We start from the raw sequence: 13,473 nt of genomic DNA, 5'->3' as shown, positions 1-13,473 counted from the left end.
GGTGAAGAATGGCCCATTGGGTTCAGATTGGAGTCTTCAGATTTACATGTAGAGATAATGAAGCAAAAATGAGTAACCAAAATCACACCCTGAAGACATACGGGTGTAAACAAAAGGAAGTACTTGCACATAGTGTGTTGCTAAATTGGTAAGCACTGTATGGAAGGAAACTAGTGCAGCCTCCAACACTTTTACCTTTTGCAATATAGCAATCACGGCGTGCTTGGTAAGCTCATCACTTTTCATGCAATGTAAACTTTAAAACTAGAATATGCAGCCACTTTATTAGCTGAATCTGATATGAAAGGGGTGGGTCTAACATGCCAAGTTACCACTGAGTGTAGGGAAATGAGAAGGCAAAGACTGAGCAGAAAAGCAGAGGGGGGAGGGGTAAAGAAAGGTCATAAAGCATTACAAATTAAATATGTGTCCTAAATACTCCATCCTCCAGTTACTGCAGTAATCTAGAATTAAAGAAGAGGTACAAAGAGGAAAAGAAATAAAAAAAATACATTTTTACTAAGAGATAAAGTTGGGAAGTTCATCAAGTTTGTTTCAAGACTTATCCACGAGTGATTAGATATTTTGCAGTTAAGTAAAAGGTTATAAGATTTTTCCTTTATTTTACTTATTTTGATTAAGATGGCAGATAGAAAGTAATATTGAAAACACACTTATAAAATTGAGTGATTAAAGGGAACCTGTCATCTCCAGAAACTCTACTTCTTTAAACCTGCAGGTGAATAGTGTTTAAATCCTGTGTTTTAGGCTAACTGGAGCAGCAGCTACAGGGAGAAAATTAAGTTTTATTCTCCCTGCAGCAGCTTGCTTCCAGGCATAATGGCAGTGCATGGAGGTAATACAGTACCCTCTTAATACATAGTGAGCATACTGTAATCACTTCCCAGCACTTGGACAGCCTGCTCTGACAGGGAGTGACTACAGCGTGACCATAGTCAGCAATAGCTATAACAGCCCCATGCACTGCACCGATGACTGGAAGAGTGCCTGTAGGGAGAAAAAACACCCTTTCATTTCTTCATGTCGCGGCTTCTCAAGCAAGTCAGGAATGCTTCACTATTTACATGAAGATTACATCTATATCTACAGGTAAATAGGGATTGAGGTGATGGGTTCCCTTTAAGGTTGAGCTTTAGAGATTTACAGCATCCCCATCTTAATCCAGAAGTTTAAAAGTCACAAGACCGGCAAATCTGCCAACTGTGCTTTCAGCCATCACATTACATATGCAGGCAAGAACAATGTAGCTCTGGGGGTATAAATAAATAGGATTCTCTGGGACTCATGGGTGACTAATTGTTTAGTTTTTTTATACCTGAAGTCTATAGTAACATAATGGTAACACAATATTGCAATCCATGCTGCATGACATATGCTCCTATACAGCAAGTATTTGTTAGTGCAGCCACAGACTTCCCACAATATACAAATAGCATTGCATTGTTTAAATACAGCCCATGCTTTCCAGCAAACGTCATTAAGTATATTAAAGTTTTATTGCTAAAAGAAGAAAACAAAGAACAAAAAAAAAATACTAAAAAGTTATCCATTAATGGGAGAGGGGATAACTTTCTGAATGATGTGGGTCCAACTGCTCAGACGTCTAGCAATCTCAAGATCAGGGCCCTGGAACCCCAACAATGGAACCACTTGCTGAAAGGTGCAGCTCCGCTCATGCGCAGCCTGACCTCCATGGTCTATGTAATTGCTAGAAATAGCCGAGACTTTCACTTGACAGTCCCACAAACAATGAATAAAGCGGAGTCTGAGCATGCACATTTCTACTTTATTTAGGATGGGTCTGGAGATCCCCAATCTCAGCATCTCTGGGGTTCCATGTAGTCGTACTTGCAGCAACAAACACTTGATTTTCTGGGAATAACCCTTTAAGACATTACATTTTTCAGTTTAGGTGCCCAAACAAAATCAATTCTCAATTCACATAGAACTATTGTAAGGCTGTATTTCACAAGACCGCAATAAAACTGCATAGTTTTCTCCAAGATTTTTGAAAATTGCGGCAAAATGGTGTATAGCCGCTACATGGGAAAGCAGCCCAACAATTGTTGAAAACCATCTCTCAGCAAACAAATTTCAGCTTTTCGTGTATTTATCATTTACATACACCATAGAACTGCATTTTTAAAGTTATTTGCATAAGTTGCAGTGAACAAAGTATTACCAGTCATCTATCTGCAAAATAAATACAGTATATGATAAAATACACAATAGTGTAAACTGTTAACATGCATTTACTATATTGAGTGATGTGGAGACCAATCACAGATGTAATAAACAGTGTAAGGCTGATTTCACACATCCCTGATTCGGAACGCGAGGAACACGCTGGCCACGGGGCCCCTGACCAGCAGTAGGCAGCCTCATAGGTCTGTGAGGCTGTTGAGTTTGGGTCGAGAGACGTTCCAAGTTTTGTGGTCTAAATACAGACCACCTTGCATGGAAGTGTGAATCTGGACTAAGTGGTAGATTAACAATTCATAAAAGGACTTTCTAGGCACACAGATTATTAAAGCATAGTAAAGCCTATAAAAAATGAAGGAAAGACGTAATTACTTACTGGTAACGGGATTTCTCTGAGCCCATGACAGCACCACGGAGAGAGGGGATCCGCCGTTTAAGGACAGGAAACCTACAGATAAAAAAGGGTGGTACCTCTCCCCTCAGTTGTTTACAGAGCACGAGAGGACCTCCAGATTAATGCAACAAAAAAACATCATTGTCTTGCTTATAAGGAACACGCTGTGATTAAATAAAATTAACAAATAAGTGTTCTCTCCACAAGCGCAGGGAGGGAATATACGGATGTTGTCATGGGCGCAGAGAAATCCCGTTACCGTTAAGTAACTACGTCTTTCTTCCTCCCCCATGACAGCACCACGGAGAGAATTACAGAGAATTGTACTCAAGGGAGGGACCAACGCTTCCAGAAACCTTCTGCCGAAGGCGAGATCAGAGGAAGTGGATAGGTCTAGCCGATGATGTTTGAAGTAGAAGGAGGGAGACCAAGTTGCAGCTTTACCTATCTGCTCTATAGAGACGCCTGCTTTCTCCGCCCAAGAGGTTGCCACTGCCCTTGTTGAATGAGCCTTCAATCCCTCCGGAGCGGTCTTCCCGCTTGATGAATATGCTAGGGAAATGGCATCTCTTATCCATCTTGCCAGTGTGCCCTTCGAGGCCTTGAATTCTTTACGAGGACCCAGAAAACATACAAACAGAGCCCTATCCTTCCTATACTCCTGTGTGGCTGCCAGGTATTGGATTATACACCTCCTCACGTCTAGAGTATGGAGGTCTTTTTCTCCTTTGTTCTTAGGATTGGGGCAAAAGGAAGGAATGGTGACTTCTTGGGATCTATGAAATCGAGAGGCCACTTTGGGCAAATAAGCTGTGTCAGGTCTGAGAACTACACAGATCTTGGAGGACAGAGTAAAGGGCAATCCTGCTGACCGGGCCTGGATATCACTAACCCTGCGCGCTGATGTTAGCGCCACTAGAAGTGATGTCTTGAGGGACAGAATTTTTAGCGATGCTCAGACTAAGGGTTCGAAGGGAGGCTTAGTCAAGGCCATAAGAACTAAATTTAAGTCCCAAGATGGACGTTTTTTTTTACTAGCTATTGGTCTAGATCTGGCCGAAGCTTTGATGAACCTAGCTATCCACCTGTCCCCCGCCAAATCACAATTATACAGTGCCCCTAGTGCTGCGACCTGGACTTTCAGGATGCTAGTAGCTAAACCTTGCTCTAACCCTTTCTGTAGGAACTCAAGGATAGTTGGTACTGAAGCATCTCCCGTTACGTCAGTCCCTGAAAACCCCAGGAATTTCCTCCAAGATTTCCCATAGAGCCTAGTAGTAACCGGTTTCCTACTTTGGCGTAGGGTGGCAATTAGATTGGGTGAAAAACTTCTATCTTTTAGGAGAGCCCTCTTAAATTCCAAGCCGTAATATGTAAGCCTTAAATTTGAGGATGACACACCAGACCCTGGGAGAGAAGATCCGGAATTTCCGGTAGCACCCAAGGATTTCTTGAAGGGGAACTTCCTGTAGTACGGCTTTTACCACCAGTGCTAGAACTTCTTGCTCTAGGAATACCTGCTTTATGTTTGAGGATCGTAGGGAGTCACTACATAGTTTGGTTTTGAGAAACTCTACTTAGACCTCCCTCTACCAGATTTAAGATCCACGTACTGTTGGAAATGTTTTCCCAGGACGGGAGAAACAAGGATAGTCTTCTCCCCCCCACCTGGGGAAAATCCTCATTGTGAAGGTTTTCTGTCGTTGCGGGAAGGGTTATTGAACATGAAACCTCTGTTCTTCTGTTTCTTGTCTTCCCATCTATCTTAGTTTTTAGGGGGCTTTCTTCAAATTAATTTCTTTCTCCGAAAAGACAATTTATATGAAGGGATAGTGGGGATGGGAAACCTTTTTTATTATCTCCCACCTTATCAAGTATATCGTCTATGGTTGACCCAAACAAAAACTCCCCTTTATAGGGAATAGAGCAGAGTCTGGACTTTGCCTGAAAGTCTCCTGGCCAACATTTGAGCCAAAGGGCTCGACGAGCGGCGATGGAGAAAACTGCTGATTTGGCTGCCTAACTGAATCGTCGGATGCATCGGCCAAAAAAGCAGCTAGTCCCCAAGCCCCCCCCCCCACCACCACCCCGCGCGCATTAAGGGATGGGTCTAGAATTTTTTCCCTAGATACTTATTCTGAAGTTGAGTCTCCAACTGACTCAACCAGACCATCATAGATATAGCAGCGCAAGTTACGGCGACCGCAGGTTTTTGCCCCCCATCCCCCGGCAGCTTCCCAGGATCCTTTTAGGAAAGTGTCTGCCTTTTTATCTAAAGGGTCTTTTAATCTTCCCATATCTTCAAAGGGAAGAGCAAACTTTTTGGATGCTTTAGCTATGGCTACGTCCAGCTTTGGGGCTTTCGCCGAGAATGAACAGACTGCATCATCAAAAGGATATTTTCTTTTGGAATAGATATACTTTTCCTCTCAGGTCTTCTCCATTCCCTTTTAATTAAAGACTGAATCTGGTCATTAAGAGGGAAAGACCTACGCTTTTTTTGATCGAGCCTGCCAAACATTATGTCCTGGATTTTTTTTCTGGCCAAGGGTCAACTAACCCCATAGTGGATCTAACTGCCTTAATCAGGCTGTTTCCTCTATGGGGAAACAATTACGACCAGTGCTGGATGAGGAGGAGGAATCTGCATCAGAAAGTTCCCCTTGTGCGGAATCAGACCCAGAATCCGGGGACAAACATCTAGACCTCTTGGGTCTCTTATCCCCACCCCATAAGGACCTAAAGGTATTTTCCACCTTGGACTTAATTATTGACTGCAGGTCAGAGGCAAATCTAGGAGTTTCTTCAAAGACAGTCTGCTGTATGCATGAACTGCAGAGCCTCTTCACCCACATAACGGGTAAATCTTCACTGCAGAGCGCAGACTTTATGCTTGGTCTTGCTAGCACTTTTCCCAGTCTAAAAAATGAGAGGGAAAGGGGCTAATTATAATATGAACTTTCATGGAGATCACTTACCAATCCTGACACGAACAGGGGTACCGGTTTAGGAGGAGGGATCACATCTGCCATGGATTTCCCTCTGCTGGATGGGGACTTGCTCACAGTGGAATCTTTGCTGAGCCTGGTGGATTTTGCAGAAAGTCCACTCACTGCTGCCACGACCATGGTGCTGGGAGACCTCCTGCTGTCGCGTCTCCTGCTGTCTCCGTTTGTCGCTGCTGCTGTTGCAGTGGTGGGTCAGGATCCGGGCTCTATTCATCCAGTGGGCTCAGCTGTTACTGGGACAGCTCTTCCCTAGTCGACCCCATTCTTAATAGAGAAGACTGCCGGAGAACTGCTCAGAAACTTATCCCTGGCTCTCTTTATGTGGAGCAGTCTCCGGCATCCTCCCAGCGTTTGCCGGCCTCCTTCGCTGGGTTACTTGTGGTCAAGTGCTCCTCGGTTCGCGTCATAAGGAAGTGCCTCTGGCGCGTCCCCGCGCATGCGCAGTCGGACGCCCGGAAGCTCAGCACCGCAGCGTGGTGCGGCAGCTGCGCTCCTTCTCCCATCTGAAGGCTTGCCGGACCCAGCAGTGGGGCTTCAGCGCGCTGCACCAGCTGACGCAGGGGACCCCCGCTGCCTTGGATCGGACTGGCCAGGCCTGGGACGTCTTGGAGTCTTGAAATCTTATTTCTTCAGGTACCAATCCACACTGAAGGTTCCCTGTCAAGGACAGGAAACCAACTGATGCAGGGAGAGGTACTGCCCTTTTTTATCTGTAGGTTTCCTGTCCTTGAAGGGCGGATCCCCTCTCTCCGTGGTGCTGTCATGAAGGAGGGAGAAAATCCTTATTTATTTGGAGCCAAGATTCTAATGTGTTCCTGAGATGTTACATGTCTTCACCTGACCTCATGCTCCTTACTTCCTGTTACAACATTGCATCAAAAGGGGCTTCACAGGCATGGAAATTCCCGCAAATCAACCATTTATCGGATCACAGCAATTGAATCTTTTTGATAAATTGTTGAAGGCGGCTTTAGGGCACCTAAAAAAATTCCAACAAGTGCCAGGACCATATCCTAAAGAGGATTCAGATACGTTCAACACCAGTTCAGAGCTTGCTCAAGGATGGCAGCAGGCAGATGTCAGTGTATCTACACGCACACTAAGGTGAAGGCTTTTGGAGGTTGGACTGGTGTCAAGCAGCAAAAAAAGGCTGCTGCACTCAAAGAAAAACCATCAACAACAAACTGAATCTGCAGTAAGTCCAGGGATTGAACTGCAGAGGAATGGGGTAAAATTATTTTCACTAATGAAGCCACCTTCAGACTGTTTGAAACATCTGGAAGAATGATTGCATGACACAGAGCTCTAGTGTTCACCTTTTCTTCTCCAGACAAACAGTAACACATCCTCAGATCATTCATCTGTGAGGTGGATATCAACCAATGGAATGGGCTCACTCACAGTTTAGACTAAGAATACTGCCAAGAAGAAAAAATTGTATATAAACCACCTTCAAGAGCAACTTCTCTCAACTATCCAGAAGTAATTTAGTGATGAACAATGCTTTTTCCCGCCTGATGCAGCACCATGTTGCTCCCATCGCAATCAAATTGAGAACCTATAATCAATCCTAAAAAAGCAGGCGGACAAACAAAATCACAGAAATTGTGACAAACTTAAAGCACTAATTAGGCAAGAATGGGTTTCAATCAGTCATGATTTGGCCCAGAAGCGGATATCCAGCAAGCCAGGGCAAACTACATGATTCTTGGGTGGGAAGGGAAAATAAAACAAAACAGCATCAACAGTGTAAATATGCACAACCTATTTACAATTATAAGCATTTAATACACTTTTAAACTTTTTCTTTAGTCAGATGTTTCTATGGTATACCAAAGCAGCAAACTTTGTGAAAAACAATTTGTGTCGATCTCAAAACACTTTTGGCCACGACAGTAGGGGATGTAAGAGGAATATTGAGATGTATAAAATCGCTGATAATACATTGCAGAGTGAGCTACCCAACTCCCACCCAGTTTTGCAGCCTAGAGAGCTGGCAGAAAGTTCAGTGTAAAGTAAATAAGGCTGGCTGCAAGGGAACGAATGGGAGTTAACAAATGAAAATAAAGATGCTCGAAAGATCCTTTTAAGGGTAAATCCACATGAGACATAAGTGAAATTTTGCCAGTGCCAAAATCTGCAGTAAATTGTTTGAATATTGTAGTGGATTCGGCTCTGCAAGTGCAGTGGATACCAGATCTATCTATATCACGGCTGAAGAACCTCATCATTAATTCATAGGCTAGTCATTTCATGCTGTGGGTTTTCTTTTCTTTGCTGTATGTGGATGAGATTTCATAAAATCTCATTCATAACACTTCTAGTATAATACATATCAGCTTTAAATCTACTGGCCATCACATTAGTGTGAATGTATCCCATCTAGTCTGCCTTTCTGTGTGTCAAAAAGTATAAAATGTGGGAACGCGACTTCAGGATTTTGTGGTTTAAACACAAATCTTTTGCAGGGGCTTGAGATCACCTGATAAGGATTAAAATGTTGATAATAGGAAAAATAAGTCTGGAAGTGGTACCCTACAAAAGGTTTTATTATACAACACATACACGCATCAATATGTTCAATATGTATAAATAGAAAAGGCTAAAACAAAAAAATACTTCTACTAGTCAGAATTTATATAAATCATGCATACAGTAACATTAATTTAAGTCACAGAAGCATCATGTATCCAGAAGTTGATATACATGGTGGCCCTGATCAAGGGAGGAGGGCAGGGTTGGAGAGTCAATTAGATCAACTATCCTCTACTATTCATTCTGTTCACATATGCCCTCCCAGCATATATGTACGGTGATCTGTTCAACCGTAGCTTGGGAAACTTATATACCAGTACCAGGGCTTCTTGCACAGCCCTCCCATCAGCAGGGACATTGGCAGAATCAACGAACTTTGTCAAAAGAAGCATGTCCTTTTGGGGCAGTTCATAAGAATCCATGCATAATTACCTACCTCCCAACTTTGAAAGATAAAAACAGACACATACTACAGCGTTACGACAATTTTTATTTTATAAGCCAGTACACTAACCTCTCCCAGTCCTTTATAGGTGCCTTCATAAAAACATTGCCTCTAGTGAAGTCCATTAGTGTTCCTACACTGCACAGTACAAAAGCCCCCACCACACACATAATGAAGATCCCGTACACACAGAATCACACCCCCACATACAATATGATGTCCCCACAGCTTTCCACACACAATAAGATGCCCGCCACACTATACACACAGCTCTGCTACATCAACACACAAAAATACCTAGTCTGTGTGCCTGTTCCTAGTCTCCGCTGCCAGTCACTAGCTAAATTTCTTGGCAGTGACCTCAGTCTCTACATAGACTGAATAGTGGACGAGAGATCTCATGGCTCTCTGCTCCTCTGTTATATTCAACTGTATCTGTCTTCTGCACAATTAAAAGGGTTGTTCAGTTAAGACAAGTTATGGATAAGTGATAACTTGTTGGTGTGTGTAAAATCGCTGGAATCCGTAACGATCTGTAGAACAGGAAATTATGAAATTTGTTGCAAAGTTCATTAAAAAAGCGCAAAAATCTGAAGTTTGAAAATTGCAAAATTTTCAAGACCATCTAGTTTAAGGATAGTCTATTCAAGATAGTTAATAAAACAACATTTCACATTTGTCTACCTTATATTAGCATTATTTTTCAAACATCCTTTTATTTTGTTAGGATGTAAGAAGGGATCAAATTTAGCAGTAAATCATTTTTTTTCAAACAAATTTACAAAATCCTAACATTTGCAGACCTATCCAGTTTTTAAGTTAGTTTGAAGGTCCTATATACTGGAAAACCCCCAGAAGTGATAACATTTTAAAAGCTGCACCCCTAAAGTTATTGAAAGCTGCCGGGAGGAATTTATTTATTTTTTTTTTTTTTAAACTCAGGTGCTATACAGGAATTCAGACAAAAGTATATTACATTTTTCCCCACTAAAATACTACATTAGCTGCAAATTTTTAATTTTCACAGGGGGTAAGCTAATGTTTGGGAACATGGCAGGACTCAGACAAGACAGAAAAGGGTGTAATTTGATTTTTGCAGCCCTGGAATAGATTAGGATTGCCATGTTGCATTTGCAAAGTCCCTGAAGTGCCTGTACAGCAGAGATCTCTACCCCTCACAAGTAACCCCATTCTGAAAACTAGAACTCAAGGAACTTGCTTATTTAGGTGCCAGAACAGCAGAAAGCCTACAAAGTGTGACTGGATTTTAGAAATTATACCTTGATGAATTAATCTCTGGCTGCAACGACTATTTTGGCCACAAGTATTTTTTTTTTTTTTTTTTTTTTACTCTGCAGCATCCTCTCCATGCATTTTTTCTGAGAATGCACATACATTGTGACCAGATTGTACTTCTGGAGATATGTACGCCATAAGTTGTTAGTTGGGCTTTCCTCACTACAGCAAATGACAAACATGTGGACGATAAATGAAGTTTAGACAAACTGGGGGAGCTTAGAATGGGGGAAAGGAGTGGATTTGGATGCAGTTTTCACTGGATTTTATTTGGGGAAGGGGAGCAATGTCCCTTTTCAAGAAACTTCATATGTTTCTGTTTACAGATCATGGCTTAAGAGTGGGAATGTGAACCTAGCCTAAAGGGTCTGTGCACACAACGTCTTGGATACCTTTTTTTGGGTTGCTTTTGTGGTGAATTTGCCACTAGAACATTTTTCTAGTGAGCGGCTAACATACAGGTGCAGCTCACCTAAATTAGAATATCATAAAAAAGTTAATTTCAGTTCTTCAATACAAAAAGTGAAACTCTATATAATGAGTCATTACAGAGTGATCTATTTCAAGTGTTTATTTCTGTTAATGCCGATTATGGCTTACAGTCAATAAAAACAAAAAAGTCATTATCTCAGTAAATTAGAATACTTTATAACAGCTTGACAACTAGATGACTGCAAAATTATATTGCTTGCTAGGCCTTTCCTATATAGGGATGTGTGGACCTTGCCATCGATATTGCCACTAATTAAAAGAATGTCCGGAAGAGAATTTGAATACTAGAACCACTGTAGGGCAATTATGGGTTCATGTGCTTGGTGAAATTGGGGATATCAGATGCATTTCCTGACCATACCAATAGGACGTTGTCCACATAACGTCCATACCATAAAATGTTATTAGTGAATAGGTTGTTGTTTGTGTTTAACCCCTTTCTGACATGACACGTATCCATATATCGCTGTGGCCTGGTACTTACCGACATGGGACGTAAGGACCAGTGGTTCTCAACTTTAGTCCTCAAGACCCACCAACAGAACATGTTTTCAGCATTTCATTAGTACAACCCCTGGCAAAAATTATGGAATCACCGGGCTCGGAGGATGTTCATTCAGTTGTTTAATGTTGTTGAAAAAAAGCAGATCACAGACATGGCACAAAACTAAAGTCATTTCAAATGGCAACTTTAAGGCTTTAAGAAACACTAAAAGAAATCAAGTTTAAAAAGGTGTTACTCAGTGTTATTTTTTTCAGACCAAGCAGAGGGAAAACATTATAGAATCACTCAATTCTAAGGAAAAATTATGGAATCACCCTGTAAATTTTCATTTCCAAAACTAACACCTGCATCAAATTAGATCTGCTCGTTCGTCTGCTTCTAAAAAGGAGTGATCACACCTTGGAGAACTTTTGCACCAAGTGGACTGACATGAATCATTGCTCCAACACGAGAGATGTCAATCACCGAGCCCGGTGATTCCATAATTTTTGCCAGGGGTTGTATTACACAGGTAATAATTCTAACTCCTGTGCAATACTAAGGAAAGCCTGCAAACATGTTCCTGTTGGTGGGTTTTGAGGACTAGAACTGAGAACCACTAGTCTAGGCGATTTTGAACTCAGAGGCTGTGCGAGCAATCGCCACTGGGTGTCAGCTGATTCTGACAGCTGACACTCAGTGCTGGGAAGGGTGCCCGCACAGCTCCTGGCACTTTAACCCCCTAAATGCTGCGATCGCAGCATTTAGCGAGCATGGAGAGGAGAAAAAGCCCCTCTGCTCTTGGATCGGAGACCCCGCAACGTCATCGCGGGGTCCCGTTCGTTGCCATGGTGACCCGATGTAGTCATGACGACATCCAGGTCACCAGCAAGGTAGCTAGATCATGGACAGTGCATAATCTAATCAATTTGTGTCTGTAGGGCTGACAGCTATAAGGCATAGCAGTGATCCTGCACTTCTATGCCTTATGACAGCAATCACACTGCAGAAAGTGAAAGTTCCATAGTGTGAGCAAGTAAAAAAGTTAAAAATATATTTTATACAGTATATAATAAAGGGAACACTCAAATAACACATCCTAGATCTGAATGAATGAAATAATCTCATTGAATACTTTGTTCTGTACAAAGTTGAATGTGCTGACCACAAAATCACACAAAAATCAATGGAAATCAAATTTATTAACCAATGGAGGCACCCCCAAAATTAAAGTGGAAAAACACACTACAGGCTGATCCAACTTTGATGTAATGTCCTTAAAACAAGTCAAAATGAGGCTCAGTATTGTGAGTGGCCTCCAGGTGCCTGTATGACCTCCCTACAACGCCTGGGCATGTTCCTGATGAGATTGCAGATGGTCTCCTGTGGGATCTCCTCCCAGACCTGGATTAAAGCATCCGCCAACTCCTGGACAGTCTGTAGTGCAAAGTGACGGTGGTTGGAGCGAGATATGATGTCCCAGATGTGCTCAATCGGATTCAGGTCTGGGGAATGAGGGGCGAGTCCATAGCTTCAATGTCTTCGTCTTGCAGGAACTGCTGACACACTCCAGTCACATGAGGTCTGGCATTGTCCTGCATTAGGAGGAACCCAGGGCCAACCGCACCAGCATATGGTCTCACAAGGGGTCTGAGGATCTCATCTTGGTACCTAATGGCAGTCAGGCTAGCTCAGACGAGCACATGGAGGGCTGTGCAGCCCTCCCCAAGAAATGCCACCCCACACCATTACTGACCCACTGCCAAACCTGTCATGCTGAATGATGTTGCAGGCAGCAGATCGCTCTCCACGGCATCTCCAGACTCTGTCACATGGTAGCGCCTCCAGCCTCTGGACACTACGCTGACAGACACAGCAAACCTTCTTGCCACAGCTCTCATTGATGTGCCATCCTGGATAAGCTGCACTACCTGAGCAACTTCTGTGAGTTGTAGAGTCCATCTCATGCTACCACGAGTGTGAAAGCACAACCAACATTCAAAAGTGACTAAAACATCAGCCAGAAAGCATTGGTACTGAGATGTGTGAACCTGCTTTCATCAGTGAAGAGCACAGGGTGCCAGTGGCGACTTTGCCAAACCGGGTGTTCTGTGGCAAATGCTAAGTGTCCTGCATGGTGTTGGGCTGTGAGCACAACTCCCATCTGTGGAGGTTGGGCCCTCATACCACCCTCATGGAGTCGGTTTCTAACAATTTGTGCAGACATGCACATTTGTGGCCTAGTGGAGGTCATTTTGCAGGGCTCTGGCAGTACTCCTCCTGTTCCTCCTTGCACAAAGGCAGGGTTGTTGCCCTCCTACGGCCTCCTCCACATCTCCTGATGTACTGGCCTGTCTCCTGGTAGCGCCTCCAGCCTCTGGACACTACGCTGACAGACACAGCAAACCTTCTTGCCACAGCTCGCATTGATATGCCATCCTGGATGAGCTGCACTACCTGAACAACTTCTGTGGGCTGTAGAGTCCGTCTCCTGCTACCACAAGTGTGTAAGCACAACCAACATTCAAAAGTGACCAAAACATCAGCCAGAAAGCATTGGTACTGAGATGTGGTCTGTGGTCCCCACCTGCAGAAC

General features: G+C 43.1%; 1 protein-coding gene across 13 annotated transcripts in view; it reads right to left on the bottom strand.

Annotated features, from left to right (window-relative positions):
- Positions 1 to 13,473, bottom strand: part of RBFOX2 (RNA binding fox-1 homolog 2) — a 431,053-nt gene that overhangs the window by 41,623 nt on the left and 375,957 nt on the right. The window lies entirely within an intron of this gene.

This window comes from Phyllobates terribilis, unplaced genomic scaffold, assembly GCF_046119375.1.
Source record: "Phyllobates terribilis strain yellow unplaced genomic scaffold, ASM4611937v1 Scaffold_8__6_contigs__length_399053987, whole genome shotgun sequence".
NCBI lineage: Eukaryota > Metazoa > Chordata > Amphibia > Anura > Dendrobatidae > Phyllobates > Phyllobates terribilis.
The sequence above is the reverse complement of the archived record's forward strand: the minus strand, read 5'-3'. Positions and strand labels throughout refer to the sequence as shown.